Here is a 17,712-nt window from a genome sequence, read left to right as displayed (position 1 = left end):
TCTTAGCCAATAGGATTGAACCTCTGTTCCCGCCGGAAGAGAGGACCTTGGTGGAAACTCTGGTAGCTAGAGTGAATATCTAACACCCTTCCTCTCTTGGTCGGGATGTTCCTATTGGTTACAAAGTCCCGCAGGTAGGCGGGTCTTTGTCTTACTCTACCGGACCTGCGCAGTTCATTTGGAACCGGTTCTTCGGGCAAGTCGGACGGACCTGTCTGCTCCCCAGCTCCGCTTTGTGGAACCTCCTGGAACTTTTCCCAGGCTACAGCTGGAGTTTCTAGGATTTGCTCGCTTGGAGCTCGCTGTGGGCCTGCAACAAATTCAGGTACCCTCGGGTTTGAGCTGGCTGTAGAAGGAGTGAATGTTTGCTCCTTCTGGGTAGGGCAAGGGTGTCCAAACTTGGCAACTTTAAGACTTGTGGACTTCAACTCCCAGAATTCCCCAGCCAGCTGGCTGGGGAATTCTGGGAGTTGAAGTCCACAAGTCTTAAAGTTGCCAAGTTTGGACACCTCTTGGGTAGGGCTTTGGCTGATTTGTTCAGGAGTTTGGTGTTCTAAGATTGGAGTCCGAGAGGCGACCACAGAATTGGTCAATATGCCTCCTCCAGTTTCTTCCGTCCTCAAGCTCCAATAGATAAGAGCGAGGGCCGGTGATGCCTATCACCGTGGCAGGGATCCACAGAGTACCCCTGGCGTAGTTGTGGGTGTATACCGAGTCCCCTATGCTGAAGTTTCGAATCTTGCTTGTGGAGTCAGGGGACGATGTGGCAGAATAGTTTGGGTGTGGCCAGTATAAGTGGGACCTTAGCCGGAGACCCATGAGAAGCTCGGAGAGGTTTCTCCCAGTAGTGGCACTTGGTGTGATGTGTTGGATTAACAAATAGTGATCAAGCCGTGTTTGCCAATCCCCTGGGCCCATCCTCTCATCCAAGAAGCTTCTTCAGCTCTGACAGAATGGTGGGGAATGGAAGGATTGATCCTCCTTGCAGACAACTGGTCATTTGCATCTTTTTAGGGACCTGTTGAGGCCACTTGGAGGTTTCTATGTGTCCTCATGGTCACCTGAGTGGAGCAAATGGGTGTGGAGCCTTCTTGGAACTGCTGAAAGGACCCTGTTGTAGACTGGAGGAGATGATGCTGTGTCCCTCCCCCTCTGTTGAGGGAGGGCTGTTCAGTTTTATTTTGCTGGTGTGTCCCGTGTATCTGGCACCGTTTACTACCCACACAGCCACATTCTGCACCAGTTGGAGGTTACAAATAGTCTTCACGGGCAGCCCCAAGTAGCGCGTGTTGCAGTAGTCTAACCTGAAGGTTACAAGAGTACGGATTACTCTGAGGTCCATGTACGGACAAAACCAGCACACCACCGAAGGTGTGCAAAGGCCCTCCTTGTCAGGGTTCCAAATAGCATCCAAAAGTAAATCAGAGTCCAAGGCAAAGTATTGCTCCAAGTTCCAATTTATTAAGGGAGCCATGTTGGCACATCTGGGAAAACCCGAATCTGAAAACTTCCCGGTTTTCCCCACCCAGTTGAAAGTTCAAGATCTTGCCCCCACACCCACAGGTCCATCCCATGGTCCAATCTCCCACTGCCACGGTGGCAGCTTCCACCCATCCAGTTCCGGTCAGGTGCAGAGGTGCAGAGACAAAGGATGACCTTGGCTTTCTAGAAAGAATGTTGTTATGGCTACATATCATCTAACTTTGTACAATCCCTCCTCCCGTTTTCCCACCATAGAAAAGGCATAGCAGAATAATAGAAAGTGTGGCAGGCCAAAGATCCCAGAGAAAAGATGGCTGCAGGCCTGACACGTATAGCCACGGCTGCCATCTTCCAGCAAGATCTGGTGGGGTCCAGAGGGAGCCCCAGATTGCGCAGTGGGTCTGTTTGTGGCAGGGCCCTGCCCGCCCAGAACCAGAGATAGAAGCAATGTAGGGAGTCCCCATCTTACAACAGTTCATTTAGTGGCCGTTCAAAGCTACAGCAGCACTGAAACAAAGGACTTATGACCGTTTTTCACACTTGTGACCATTTTAGTATCCCCATAGTCACGCGATGCTTGGCCACTGACTCATATTTATGACAGTCACAGTGTCCCGGGGTCACGTGATCCAATTTTGTGACCTTTTGGCAAGCGAAATCAATGGGGAAGCTGGGTTCGCTTAACAACGGTGCTATGAGTGTAATCTCTGTGGTGACTCACTTAACAACGGTGGCAAGAAACGTTGGCAAAATTCACTTGGCAGCAAGGAACGTTGGGCTCCATTGTGGTCGTAAGTCGAGGACTACCTGTACCCAACAGCCCCTCTGTCTTGCTAGGGTTGAGGTGGGGTCCATTTCACCCCATCCAGTCCCCAATTTCCTTTGTATTTATTTATTAGTTTATAATATCTAGTACAAAAATACAAAATGAAAAATGTTTGTATATGTATTTGGGGTTTTTTTTTTGTATATGTACAAATATATTTCTACAGGCAGTTCTCAACTTACAACAGTTCATTTAGTGACCTTTTCAACTTACACAATGGCTCTGAAAGGAGTGACGTATGACCATTTTTCACACTTACAACCGTTGCAGCATCCCCAGAGTGATGTGATCGAAATTCAGACGTTGGCAACTGACTCATACTTATGGCGGTTGCAGCATCCAGGGTGGGTCACACGATTCCCCCTTTTGCGACCTTCTGACAAGAAAAGTCAATGGGGCCAGCCAGATTCACTTAACGACCGTGTTACTAATGTATCAACTGCATCGATTCACTTAACGACGGTGACCACAAAGGTCATAAAATGGGGCAAAACCCCGCTTAACAAATTTGTTGCTTAGGGACATACATTTTGGGCTCAGTTGCGGTCATAAGTCAAGGACCACCTATACTTATAACTGCTGAGATGAATATCAGGAACCACTTCATTGTATCTGTTTTTATTTTTTTATTTTTCTTCAATGGTTTTTCTTTCCTTTCCTCCCTTCCTTCCTTCCGTCCGTCTGTCTTTTTCTTTCTTTCATTCTTTTTTCCTCTCTTTTTTCTTCCTTATTTTACCTATAGAGGGAGCCAGATTACTGGCTAAGGCGCCCGGTTACAAACCAGGAGTCAGTGAGTTCTAGTCCCACCTTAGATGAGTCTGCATTTAGCCAAATATCTTGCAAGGCAGCATCTGTGTCGCTTTATATGGAAAAGGCCAAAGAGTAAGAGAGCAGCCGCTAATTTGTTCAGGAAAAGCCCCAAATAGAGGCCGTAGAAGGATGGTCTCGGGAAACCTGTGGAGAAAAGACAGGAGAATGTTTTTGATTTGTTTGTAATAAAGCCACAGAATAGAATAGAATAGAATAGAATAGAATAGAATAGAATAGAATAGAATAGAATAGAATAGAATAGAATAGGCAGGGGGTTGGACTAGATGACCTGCAAGGTCCCTTCCAACTCTGTTAATCTGTTACTTCAAGTAAAAATAGAGTAGAGTGGAGTACAACAGAACAGAATATAAAATATGGAAAATAGAATAGAATAGAACAGAACAGAACAGAAGATAACAGATTTTAGAATAGAATAGACTAGGGTAGGGTAGAACAGAACAAAATACAAAATACAGAAAATAGAATAGAATAAAATAGAATACAAATATAAATATAAAGTAGAGTAGAGTAGAATAGAATAGAATAGAATAGAACAGAGAATAGAATAGAAATAGAAATAGAAATAGAAATAGAAATAGAACAGAACAGAACAGAACAGAACAGAATAGAATAGAACAGATTTTAGAATAGACTAGGATAGGGTAGAATAGAACAAAGTACAAAATACAGAAAAAAAGAATAGAATAAAATAGAATATAAATATAAATATAAAGTAGAGTAGAGTAGAGTAGAATAGAATGGAATAGGCAGAGGGTTGGACTAGATGACCTGCAAGATCCCTTCCAACTCTGTTAATCTGTTACTTCAAGTAAAAATAGAGTACAGTAGAACAGAACAGAATATAAAATACAAAAAATAGAATGGAATAAAATAGAATAGAATAGAACAGATTTTAGAATAGAGTAGGGTAGGGTAGAACAGAACAAAATATAAAATACAGAAAATGGAATAGAATAAAATAGAATACAAATAGAAATATAAATGAGTAGAGAACAGTAGAGAAGAGTAGAATAGAATAGAATAGAATAGGCAGAGGGTTGGACTAGATGACCTGCAAGGTCCCTTCCAACTCTGTTAGTCTGTTACTTTAAGTAAAAATAGAGTTGAGTCGAGTAGAACAGAACAAAATATAAAATACAGAAAATAGAATAGAATAGAAACTTTATTGTCACTTTGAATGTACACTAATCGGCATATAGTGAAATGAAATTATATATATATATAAAACAAAACAATAAAAACATGTATATACCCACATAAATTCTATGACACCGAGAAACACCACAGTCTAGTTCCGATGTTCCCATGCGCATGGCGAGAAAAACGAATCTTGCGAGTTCCCCAGACGGGAGGCCCAGGGCACGAAGCTGTCACAGGATCTGGTAGTCCTGCAAGGGATACTTCGAAATTCCCTCCCAGAAGGGAGCAACAGAAACAGAGACCGCAAAGCGAGTGTGTGGGGTCTCTAACGGAGGCTCCCACCTCTAAGCGCAGAGGATTCTACGCAAGGCTTTGAGCGCCCTCTACTGCTGGAAAAGTCCTGACTTGTTTTTATTGACTAAAGACCGAAGAAGGCAGCAGCAGCCGTTTTGAGGCACAAAAATGTTTGTCAAGTCCCCTTATTCGTGTGGGAAATTGCGACCCGGGAAAATCTTTGGAGGTTGAGGTTCTTAATAAAGACAGATTCCGTTTGATACGAGAAGCTGCAGCCTTGGAGTGGCTGAGTGAAGAGTTGGGAGAGAAGGGTGGGAGGGAAGGGGAGAAGTGGGGACCCCACGGGAAAGACAGATCAGGAGAAGAAGGAGCTATCCTATGGGGCTATCCTATGGAGTCCTTGGGGGCTCTCTGAACTTGGTTGTTGGCTTGCAGATGTTTTATTACCCAACTAGGTAACATCATCAGGGATAGAAGGGAGCAGGGTTTGCAAAATGATGGAGGAGGAGGAGTGGGGGACTGTGGGGTCTTTGATGCTCTCTCAGCTTGGTTTTCTTGCAGATGTTTCATTACCCAACTAGATGACATCATCAGTGCTAGAAGGGGATTGGGGAGAGGAGGAGGAGGAGGAGGAGGAGGATTGGGGAGTCCTTGCTGTTCTCTAGGCTTGGCTGTTGACATGCAGATGTTTCAATACCCAACTAGGTAACATCATCAATGCTAAAAGGGTATGTGAGGAGGAGGAGAAAGGAGGAGGGAATGAAGAAGAAGGAAGAGGGGAGGGAGAGGAGGAGGGGGAGATGGAGAGGGAGGGAGGGAGGGAGGGAGGAAGGTGAGAAAGAGGTAGAGGAGGAGAAGGAGGTGAAAGGGGGAAGGAGGGGGAGAGGGAGGAAGAGGAAGAAGAGAAGGAGGTAGAGGAGGAAAGGGAGGGGGAGAAGGAGGGGGGAAGGAGGAGGAATGGGAGGAGGAGTGGGAATGGAAGGAAGAGGAGGGGAAGAGGGAGGAAGAGGAAGAAGAGGAGAAGGAGATAGAGGAGGAAGGGGAGGTGGAGAAGGAGGTGGAGAAGGAGGAGGAATGTGAGGAGGAGGGGGAATGGGAGGAGGAGGAGGAATGGGAGGAAGAGGAGGGGGAGAGGGAGGAAGAGGAAGAAAAGGAGAGAGTGATAGAGGAGGAAGGAGAGGGGAGGAAGAGGTGGAGAAGGAGAAGGAAGGGGAGGAGGAAGAGGAGAAGGTGTTCTTTGAGCTTGGCTATTGGTTTTCAGACGTTTCAATACCCAACTACGTAACAGCATCAGAACAAAGTAACATCATTGGACTCCTCCTGTTCAGGTTTCCTAGTTGGTCAAGGAAACGCCAAAGACTCCACAGTTCAACCTTGAACAACGAATATTTCCTTCTACAGAAGCTACCCGAGATCCAGCTTGGACTGATGTGGACCTGAAAGGAATGCCGCTTCTTGGATTTCTTCTATATTTTTTGTCTTCTAAATTTTTATTTCCTCTCTTTTGTTCGCCTCCTTTCGCTTCTATCCCTCCTTTTGTTCACACTCACCTTCTACAACTACCAGAGTCCCCGGTCCTTGAAGCCAATCGTCAGTTCCCCACCTCCGACTCTTCTCCTTCACACAGTAATAAGTCCCCGCGTCTTCCAGAGTGACATTGCGGATGGAGATGGTGAAATCCGTGTTGGAACCTGGAGAATTTCTTGTTACTCTTTTGTCTTTTCCATCAATCCGGAAGTCTTCGTAGATGAGTTTCCGCAAAGGTTCTTCTCCCAAGTACCATTTCACAGCACCAAGTGGGAGGTTGTCAGCCACTTGGCACTTCAGCTGGAGAACATCTCCTACTACGACAGAAACATACCTCTGGGGCTGCGAGAGCCCTGAATTCTGGGCCTTAATACCTGAAAAAGAGGATTCCAGATTGTAGTTAAACCATAGAACCCTACGCTGGAAGAGACTCTGGAGGTCTTCTAGTCCAACCCCTTGCCCAAGGCAAGTGTCAGGCCTGCAGCCTTCTTTCCTTTCGGATCTTTGGCCTGCCACATTTTCTATTCTTCTACTATTCATTTTCTATTGTGGGAAAACGGGAGGGATTGTACAGAGTTAGATGCGATGTAGCCGTAACAACATTCCTTCTAGAAAGCCAAGGTCATCCTTTGTCTCTGCACCTCTGCACCTGGAACTGGATGGGTGGAAACTGCCAGAGTGGCTGTGGAAGATTGGACCCTGGGATGGACTTGTGGGTGTGGGGACAAGATCTTGAACTTTCAACTGGGTGGGGGAAACCAGGAAGCTTTCAGATTCAGGTTTTCCCAGATCTGCCAACATGGCTCTCTTAATACATTGGAACTTTGAGGAATCTTTTGACTCGGACTCTGATTTAACTCCCTGACAGCAGGAGTCCTTATCCTAGACAAATGGTCGTCCAATCTTTCCTTGAAGACCTCCAGTGATGTTGCACCCAGAAGGAAAGCTACTCCACTGATTAATCTTTCTCAGCGTCGGGAAATTTCTCCTTAATTCTGGGTTGAATCTCTCTTTAACAAGCTTCCAACCATTGCTTCTAGACCTGCCTTTTGGTGCCCTAGAGAATTAGCCAATCCCCTCTTCTCTGGGTCAGCCCCTCCCGTACTGGGAGACAGTTATCATGTTCCCCCCTAATTCTTCCCTGCAATAGGATTGACATACCTCCCTCCTCGATGTTGATCATACAATTTAGCCCAGTGCAGGATTCAATTTTGTTTACTACCGGTTCTGTGAGCGTGGCTTGGTGGGCGTGGCAGGGGAAGGATACTGCAAAATCCCTATTCCCTCCCGATCAGCTGGGACTTGGGAGGCAGGGAATAGATGGGGGCGGGGACAGCCAGAGGTGGCATTTCCTCATTCTCCGAACTACTCAAAATTTCCGCTACTGGTTCTCTAGAATTCGTCAGAACCTGCTGAATACCACCTCAGATTTAGCCTCCAGGATCAGAATCAGAATAGATCTGGAAGGGACCTTGGAGGCCTTCTAGACCAGTCCCCGGCTCAAACAGGAGATCCCATGCCATTTCAGACAACTGACTGCCCAGTGTCTTCCTAAAAACCTCCAGTGACGAAGCACCCACAATCTCTGGTGGTAAGCTGTTCCACTGGTTAATTGTCCTCACTATTAGGAAGTGTCTCCTTAATTCCAGGTTGCTTCTCTCTTTGAAACTCAATGAAACTTCACAGCACAGTTCCGAGTCAAGGAATGAAGCACTGACAGGCACCAGTTCGGAGAACCCAAAATCAGTGGGGTATTTCGGGGATCAAATGGCTTGGGAACAAGGCTGGTGGGGCACCAGAGGATTAATGGTGCTCAGCGCCACATAGAACATAGAATAATAAAGTTGGAAGGGACCTTGGAGGTCTTCTAGTCCAACCCCTTGCTTGAGCAGGAGCCCAATACGATGCATCCTTGTCTCCTCCTTCAAATAACCCCTAATTGAGGGGTTGCTTAGTGCCCACATGGACAAGCACAGGAGTTCCTTTCCAAATAAACGCAACTCCGAAGCGGTGGGCTGATTCCCGAGTCATCCACAAGAAAAGCAGAACGAAAGGCTGCGATTTGATTTAAATTCCTGCCATCTAGTGGCTTCATTTGAGAGGGACAAAGTTGGTGTGAAGCCGCGTTACTTCCTGGAGCAGTCTGGACTCTGAAGGGCAGAGCGATCTCCTCCACAGCGGGACCACAACTTGAGACAACAAGATGCTCCATCTCAGCTTAGTGGGAAGAGAGTTGAGGTGGGCTCCTTGACTTCTCCAACCTCTTGAAGCACCCCTCAAAAGGGACTGTGGGGGACCACAGGCAGGAGAACAGAGATGGGGAGGCCCATAACTTACTTCCCCAGGTCACACTTACGCACTAAGCTAGTACTAACCAATAGAAAATATCTACCACCCCTTCCGTGGTCCTTCCTCTGCTCCCAAGACAACTCAACATGGAAAGTGAGATTGTTATTCTGATTAGGACACGGAGGGATTCCTATGAATGATGAGAGATTTCTGTGAATTGCCACTCCCTCCCCTCCCAAAAAAGGAACGGAAAAAGAGAAACAACAAAAAAGAATGAGCATGGAGAATCACATTGGTTGTTTGGGAGGAGATGAATTCTTTAGCCTCAACTTCCCTCCCATCAGGCTCAATAGCTGTCTGTAAAGATGATGAGGAAACTGGAGGCTAAAACATATGACGAATGGTTGCAGGAACTGGGCATGGCTGGTTTAGTGAAGAGAAGGACCAGGGGGGACAGGATAGAAGTCTTCCAATATTTGAGGGGCTCCCACAAAGAAGAGGGGCTCAAGCTATCCTCCAAAGCCCCTAAAGGAAGATAAGAAACAATGGAAGGAAACTAATCAAGGAAAGAAGCAACCTGGAATCAAGGAGAAACTTCCTAACAGTGAGGACAATTAATCAGTGGAACAACTTACCTTCAGAAATTGTGAATGCCCCAACACTGGAGGTTTTTAAGAAGAGACTGGACAACCATTGGTCTGGAATGGTATAATTCTCCTGCTCAAGCAGGGGGTTGGACTAGAAGACCTCCGAGATCCTTCCATTGCTATTACTCTGTTCTTCTTTCCTTCTCTATCTCAGTTCCTTCTGTATAAAGTCTTTCAGCCAGATCACTTACCTCCATTACTTGTTGAAGACAGGGTAGAAAGGACCATGAAGAACGGACCAAAAAAGGAGACACCACAAGCCATGGGAGAGGCTGATCCTGTTCAATAGGCGACAACTCTCGTGTCTCCTGGATTGTGGCCTGAGCCTCTGTGGATTGTCACCCACACAATCAGTTGCTTCTGCATAGTGTCTGGCTGCAGATTTTCCAATTCCTCAAAAGGGAACTCACAACAGGAAACAGAAGTGACATGAAGTCTGATGCATTTTGGGTTCTGTTACATCTTGGGGAAGAATACTGTGGCAAAATAAAGGAAGACCCTCCATAAATGGCTGATTAACCCCAAACAGGGTTTTTTCCAGAAAGAAAGAGAGGGGGGAGGGAGGGGGGAGCGAAAGAGAGAGAAAAGAGAGAGATGAGATGGGAGAGAGAGAAAGAGACAGAGGAGAGAAAGGGAGAAAAGAGGGAGATGAGACAGAGAGATGAGATGGAAGAGAGAGAAAGAGAGAGATGAGAGAGTGGGAGAGAAAAGAGAAAGGAGAGGGAGAGGAGGGAGAAACAAGAGAGATGAAAGAGAGATGAGATGGGGGGAGAGAAAGAGAGATGAGAGAGAGAGAAAAGAGGGAGATGAGAGAGAGAGAGAGATGAGAGAGAGTGAGAAAAAAGAGAGGAGAGGGAGAAGAGGGAGAGACAAGAGATGAAAGAGAGAGATGAGATGGGACAGAGAGAAAGAGAGAGATGAGAGAGAGAGAAAAGAGGGAGATGAGAGAGAGTGAGAGAAAAGAGAGAGGAGAGGGAGAGGAGGGAGAGACAAGAGAGATGAAAGAGAGAGATGAGATGGGAGATGAGAGAGTGAGAGAGAAAAGAGAAAGGAGAGGGAGAGGAGGGAGAAACAAGAGAGATGAAAGAGAGATGAGATGGGGGGAGAAAAAGAGAGATGAGAGAGAGAGAAAAGAGGGAGATGAGAGAAAGAGAGATGAGAGAGAGAAAAGAGGGAGATGAGAGAGAGAGATGAGAGAGAGTGAGAAAAAAGAGAGAGGAGAGGGAGAGGAGGGAGAGACAAGAGAGATGAAAGAGAGAGCGATGAGATGGGGAGAGAGAAAGAGAGAGAGGAGAGAGAGGAAGAAAAGAGGGAGATGAAAGAGAGAGATGAGATGGGGGAGAGAGAGAGAGAGATGAGCCGAAGGACAGAAAGAGGGAATAGTGACCTTCCTCCCATATTTAGGCATACTAGGGGTTGTAACACAAATACATACCTATTTCCCTGGCTCAACTGATAAGGAGGTGAGCCTGTGGCTTAGTGGCTAAGACTCCTGCCTAAGATATAATACAGCCCAGGTTCAAATCCCAGTAAGGGTATGGCTAGCTGATGAGAGCTAATTAGCTCAAAATAGATCTATACTAGTCTCCCTTTATTTATTTATCAGTACAAATACAACACAAATATAAAAAGGCAACATTAAAAATAAAAATATGGTTTTCTGCCTGCATGGTCTTCTGTGATGAGCCAAAGGACAGAAAGAGGGAGTAGTGACCTTCCTCCCATATTTAGGCATACCAGGGGTTGTAACACAAATACATACCTATTTCCCTGGCTCAACTGATAAGGAGGCGAGCCTGTGGCTTAGTGGCTAAGACTCCTGCCTAAGATATAATACATATATATACACACACACACACCACACACACACACACACACACACACACACACACACACACACACCATGCCTGGATGGTTTTCTGTGATGAGCCGAAGGACAGAAAGAGGGAGGAGTGATGGCTAGCTGATGGCTAGCTGGTGAGAGCTAAATAGCTTGAAATGGATCCATATAGTCTCCCTTTATTTATTTATCAGCACAAATACAACATTATTTATTTATCAGCACAAATACAATATATATATATATATATATATATATATATATATATATATATATATATATATATATATATATATATATATATATATAGAGAGAGAGAGAGAGAGAGAGAGAGAGAGAGAGAGAGAGAGAGAGAGAGAGAGAGAGAGAGAGAGAGAGAGAGAGAGAGTGAGAGAGAGAGAGACTAGGGGAGACATGATAGCATTGTTCCAATATCTCAGGGGTTGCCACAAAGAAGAGGGAGTCAAGGTATTCTCCAAGGCACCTGAGGGCAGAACAAGAAGCAATGGGTGGAAACTAATCAAGGAGAGAAGCAACTTAGAATGGAGGAGAAATTTCCTGACAGTGAGAACAATTAATCAGTGGAACAGAAGTTGCCTCCAGAAGTAGTGAATGCCCCAACACTGGAAGTCTTTAAGACGATGTTGGATAGCCATTTGTCTAAAACAGTATAGGGTTTCCTGCCTAGGCAGGGGGTTGGACTAGAAGACCTCCAAGGTCGCTTCTGACTCTTTTCTTCTGTTATTCTGTTAGTTGGTGGTTCCTCATACAACCACGGGGCACAACCTATTGCATTCTCACCCGTCTTTAGCCACCCTGATTCCTAAATATTAGAAGGAATTTGCTGGCACTTTTTCTGACATATAAGTTTTATTAAACGGCGGAAGCCTTTTAATAAAAAGAGCTTTGGATGAAGTGAGCTGCAGCTCATGAAAGCTTATGCCTTGTAATAAAACCTGCAATTAAAAAAAAAGGCGCTTCTACAGGCAGTCCTCGACTTACAACCAGTCCTCGAGGGACCGTTCAAAGTTACGACGTCACTGAAAAAAAGCGACTCTTGGCTGTGTCTCACACTTACGACCGTTGCAGCAATCCTCGTGGTCACGCCATCAAAATTAGCAACCGGTTCACAGTTATGACGGTTGCCGGGATCACGTCATCCTCTTTTGCAACTTTCCAACGATCAAATTCAATGGGGAAACCAGGTTCACTTAACAACTGCAATGATTCACTTAAGGACTGTGGTGAGCAAGGTCGTAAAATAAGGCGGGAGGGAAAGCTCACTGAACAACTGTGGGATGGAAATTTTGGGCTCCAAAATGGTCGAGGACCATCTGTATTTTATGCTCAAGCACATACACCCTGATTCCACATTTGCACCCCCAGCCAACAGCCAGCTTGCACTTTCTTTGCTCCTTTGAAGTTCGGTTCTCTGCAGATGTTCTCAAAACCAGAGCACGATCCGCCTCCTGCTTCTTGGCTAAAACCCGAAAGGATTACTTAAAACCGTAAATCACAGTTCTCGGCTGGAAACCGGGCAGTGGATTCCAGCTTGTTAGGAGCCTGCTTTGTAGAAGTGGTGCTGGAGAAAACTCCTGGGAGAGTCAGGAAAATAAACATGTCATGTGGGCTGCGGGGTGGTTTTTTGAGCTGGGCAGCTTTCTTGCAGACATCTCATTACTCCTGTAAGTAACATTATTGGTGCTAGAAGGGAGTGGGGTTTGTGGAGAGGAGGCAGGAGGAGGAGGAGAGCGAGGGGGGAAGGAGGAAGAGAAAGAGGAGGAGAGGGAGAGGAGGGAGGGAAGGAGGAGAAAGAGGAGGAGAGGGAAGAGAGGAGGAGTAGAGGGAGAGGAGGAGGGAAAGGAGGGTGAGAGGGAGAGGAGGAGGAAGAGGAAGAGGGGGAGAGGGAGGGGAGGAGGAGCAGGCAGATGAGGAGGAGGAGGAGGAGAGGGAGGGAAGAAGGAGCAGGAAGAGGAGCAAGAAGAAGAGGAAGGAGGAGGAAGAGGAGGAGGAAAGGGAGAGGAGCAATAAAGTAGAAAAAAGTGGGTTAGACAGCATCACCACCAGATGGATTGGTAACTGGCTGACCAACCGCACTCAACGTGTAGTCCTCAATGGAACTGCATCTACATGGAGGGAAGTATGCAGTGGAGTACCCCAAGGCTCTGTTTTAGGCCCAGTACTCTTCAACATCTTCATCAATGATTTGGATGAGGGAATAAATGGGGAACTCATCAAATTTGCAGATGACACCAAGCTGGCAGGAATAGCCAACACTCCAGAAGATAGGCTTAAGATACAGGAGGATCTTGACAAACTTGAACATTGGGCACTATCTAATAAAATGAAATTCAATGGTGAAAAGAGTAAGGTTCTACATTTAGGCAACAAAAACGGAATGCACAGGTACAGTATAGATGGTACCTTGCTCAGCAGTAGTAACTGTGAAAGGGATCTTGGAGTCCTAGTGGACAACCATTTAAATATGAGCCAGCTGTGTGCAGCAGCTGCCAAAAAGCCAACACAGTTCTAGGCTGCATCAACAGAGGGATAGAATCAAGATCATGTGAAGTGTTAATGTCACTTTATAATGCCTTGGGAAGGCCACACTTGGAATACTGCATTCAGTTCTGGTCACCACGATGTAGAAAAGATGTGGAGACTCTAGAAAGAGTGCAGAGAAGAGCAACAAAGATGATTAGGGGACTGGAGACTAAAACATATGAAGAACGGTTGCAAGAACTGGGTATGTCTAGTTTAATGAAAAGAAGGACTAGGGGAGACAGGATAGCAGTCTTCCAATATCTCAGGGGTTGCCACAAAGAAGAGGGAGTCAAGCTATTCTCCAAGGTACCTGTGGACAGAACAAGAAGCAATGGGTGGAAACTAACACCGCCCCGAGTCCCTTCTGGGAGAGGGGGCGGTTTAGAAGCACCAAATATAAATAAATAAATAATAAATAAATAAATAATCAAGGAGAGAAGCAACTTAGAACTAAGGAGAAATTTCTTGACAGTGAGAACAATTAATCAGTGGAACAGAAGTTGCCTCCAGAAGTTGTGAATGGCCCAACACTGGAAGTCTTTAAGAAGATGTTGGATAGTCATTTGCCTGAAATGGTATAGGGTTTCCTGCCTAGGCAGGGGGTTGGACTAGAAGACCTCCAAGGTCCCTTCCAACTCTACTATTGTATTATTGTATTAAGAAGAGGAGCAGGAAGAGGAGGAGGAGGAAAGGGAGAGGAGGAAGGAGAGGAGGAGAGGGTGGAGGAGGAGGAAGAGAAAGAGGAGGAGGGGAGGGAGAGGGGAAGGAAGGAGAGGGAAGGAGAAGGAGGAAAGCAGAAGGAGGAAGAGGAGGAAGAAGAGAAAGAAGGAGGGGAGGAGGAAGAAAAGGAGGAGGAGGAGAAGGAAGAGGAGAGTTTAAGAGGAGGGGGAGGAGAGGAAGAGGAGGAGGGAGGGGAGGAGGACGGTGGGCTCTCTGGTGCTCTCTAACAGCCATTTCTTTTGCAGACCTTTCATTACCCAACTCAGTCACAGCATCAGTGCTGGAAAGAGAGTGGGGTTTGCTTTATTGTTTATCTACATGTCACTTGCCCTGTCCGTGTTGGTGAGAGGGCAAGCCGCTAGCACATAACACACCAAACCCCAATCCCTCCTAGCACGCGTGATGTTACCTAGTTAGGTAACGAAACGTCTCTGTCCTTAAGCTTCCCCCATTGACTTGGCTCGTGGGAAGCCGCCTGGGAAGTCTGCAAATGCCTCCCTCCCTCCCTCCCCCCACACAGAGAACGTTCAAACTTCCCTTCCCTTTACTATTTTAAATAAATAAATCTTTTTTAAAGCTGCAATGCAGGACACTTGCTGCGCTGCGTCTCCTATTCTTCCACACGGCAGTGTTTCCATGGATCTAAAGAGGAGAAGCATTTGCTTCCCATTGGTTGGATCGGAGTAATGTCACAGCGACACAGGATAGAAAATTCAGGCGTGGGTCCGAAAAGCCCAGGAGACAAGCATGGATCCCAGGCATGCCAATTTCTGGAAGACAGAGGGAAGTGGGCAGTTGAGGGACAGTCCGTAAAAAGAGAGAGAGAGAGAGAGAGAGAGAGAGAGAGAGGGAGGGAGGGAGGGAGGGAGGGAGGGAGGGAGGGAGGGAGGGAGTGTTTTTGGAAAGGGACATTTGATTCCTGCCAGGCTTCACTGCAAAAATGCTGGACAACTTGCAAAGTGTACAGAGAAAGAGCGACGAAAATGATTAGAGGGCTGGAGGCTAAAACATACAAGGAACGTTGGCAGGGAAATGAGTATGCCTAGTTTCAGCACACACGTAAGGGATTGACAGAGTTGGAAGAGACCTTGTAGGTCATCTAGTCCAACCCCCCTCCCCCAAGCAGGAGACCCTAAACCATTTCTGACAGATGGCAGTCCAGTCTCTTCTTGGAAGCCTCCGGGGATGAAGCTCCTACAACTTCCGAAGGCAACTTCTGTTCCATGGGTTGATTGCTCTCACTGTCAGGAAATTCCTCCTTATTTCCAGGTTGAACCTCTCCTTGGTCAGTTTCCATCCATTCTTCCTTGTCTGGCCTTTGGGTGCTTTGGAGAATAGCTTGACCCCCTCGTCTCTGTGGCAGCCCCTCAAATATTGCAACACTGCTATCATGTTTCCCCTGGTCCTTCTCTTCACTAGACTAGCCATGCCCAGTTCCTGCAACCATCCATCGTATGTTTTAGCCTCCAGTCCCCTAATCATCCTGGTTGATCTTCTCTGCACTTTCTCCAGAGTCTCAAGCTCTTTTTTATAGTGTGGTGGCCAAAACTGGATGCAGTACTCTAGGTGTGGCCTTACTAAGGCTTTATAGAGTAGTATTAGTACCTCACTTGATCTTGACTGTATCCCCTTATTAATGCAATTTAGGATTGCACTGGCTTTTTTGGCTGCCGCCACACACGGCTGGCTCCTATTTAATTTAATTATAAGTATATCAAGTTTAACAGCAGAGAAGGATTAGGAACCAAGGGATAGAATCAAGATCACGTGAAGTGTTAGTACCACTTTGTAATGCCTTGGTAAGATGCCAAAGTTTGATCTGCGCAATGTAAAAAAAGATGTGGAGACTCTGGAAAGAGTGCAGAGAAGAGCAACAAAGATGATTAGGGGACTGGAGACTAAAACATATGAAGAACGGTTGCAGGAACTGGGTAGGTCTAGTTTAATGAAAAGAAGGACCAAGGGAGACATGATAGCAGTCTTCTGATATCTCAGGGGTTGCCACAAAGAAGAGGGAGTCAAACTATTCTCCAAAGCACCTGAAGGCAGGACAAGAAGCAATGGGTGGAAACTAATCAAGGAGAGAAGCAACCTAGAACTGAGGAGAAAGTTCCTGACAGTGAGAACAATTAATCTGTGGAACTGCTTGCACACACACACACACGAGCAAACCGGCAGTAGTGCTAGTTGTCAAGCATCTGAATTTTGATGAAACGATCAGGGGATGCTGCAAAGGTTGCAACTGTGAAAAACGGTCATAAGTCCTTTCTTCAGTGCTGTTGTAACTTTGGACGGTCACTAGATGAACTGTTGTAAGCCGAGGACTCTCTGTATGGAGACCCTCGCTTGCAGCAGCGGTATCAAACTCAAGGCCCGTGGGCTGGATGCGGCCCCCGGTGTGGTTGGGCCTGGCCCGTGGGCCGTCCTGGGTTACCCAGTGCAAAGAGGAAAGATCAGGCCAGCGCAACTTCATCCCAGTCGACCCAATGCGAAGAGGAAACGTGCCAGCAGTTTGGGGAGCGGTGTCACGCTGGCCTTGCCCACCTGCTTGGCAATGCCCACCTGGCTGGCCACACCCACCCAGCCCATCAGAGGTCAACCACAGCCTGAATGGAATTGAGTTTGACACCTGTTCTGACCTGGGAATCCTGACAAAGCCCAAATCACAATCTTAGTCCCAAAAACCTTCTTTGATTTATAGGCCTGTGAATTATGGTCATTCCCAGCCCGCAAGGCTTCAAAAACAGTCCGTGAAGATTCCGACAGATGTCTGCTTGAGTTGCCACAGTCTTTCAGGGGAATGTTGATAAACACCCACCTTTGTCTCCCTTGAAACGCTGCCAGAGACCTAATTGCCAGTTAGTTTTGCAAGGCCAAACTTAGCACAGAGTCCAACAGAACTTCTCAAAGCTTGAACCGACCAGAACGAACACAATTGTCTTCCTGCAAAAACTCACGTCCCATTTGCTCCTCTTTTACGTCTTATGGGAAGGGCCAATCATCTCCAAGCCTTACTCCCAAGTTGACCCTGTTTTCTTAATTGTTCTTGCCTTCTGGCAGCTCTGCGCATGCACACACTGGGAACAGGCTCCTGCTGTTCTTCTGCCTCGCTGATGTCAGACTCTTGAAGGCAGCTGATAATTGTCAGAAGGCCCTGGCCCCCTCTCTGCCTCTGACACAGAGCCCTCATCAGAGCCTTCCCCAGACTCCAGGACTGGCCCATGTTCCTCCCTAACCTTCTCACTGTCCGAATTCTGCTGCCAGATCCGCTGGCCGCTGGTGGGTCACAACACCCCTGAATTACAGCAAGATTCTGACTCTAAGCTGATGACATACTTAACCCCATCCCCAGCTCTTGCCTTCTTTTCTCCTGCAGCTACTTCATCTCTTGCTCCGTCTGCGACATTTCCTTCCACAGGAGAAACAAAAGAGGAACTCTCATTTCCTCTTTCTAAATATAGACTCGTATTCCTGTTTGGGTTTTGCCACAAATGTCTAACATTTCTAAGGAATTGTGCTTCTTTTTCTAGCCCTTTTCGGAATCATGCGGCCCTGCACTCATTTACTCGTGC

At 46.5% G+C, this 17,712-nt stretch overlaps 1 gene segment (V, D, J or C); it reads right to left on the bottom strand.

The window, feature by feature from the left end:
• Positions 1–1,013: 1,013 nt before the first annotated feature.
• Positions 1,014–9,453, bottom strand: LOC309388570 (Ig kappa chain V region 3315-like). The segment is given in 4 exons: positions 9,228–9,453; positions 6,124–6,474; positions 3,116–3,262; positions 1,014–1,304 (listed from the first exon to the last, which is right to left on the bottom strand).
• Between the last annotated feature and the right edge of the window lie 8,259 nt (positions 9,454–17,712).

The sequence above is a fragment of the Natrix helvetica genome (genome assembly GCF_964273705.1).
Source record: "Natrix helvetica genome assembly, chromosome: 3".
In the NCBI taxonomy this organism is placed as follows: domain Eukaryota; kingdom Metazoa; phylum Chordata; class Lepidosauria; order Squamata; family Natricidae; genus Natrix; species Natrix helvetica.
This window is presented reverse-complemented; position numbering and strand designations above follow the sequence as displayed.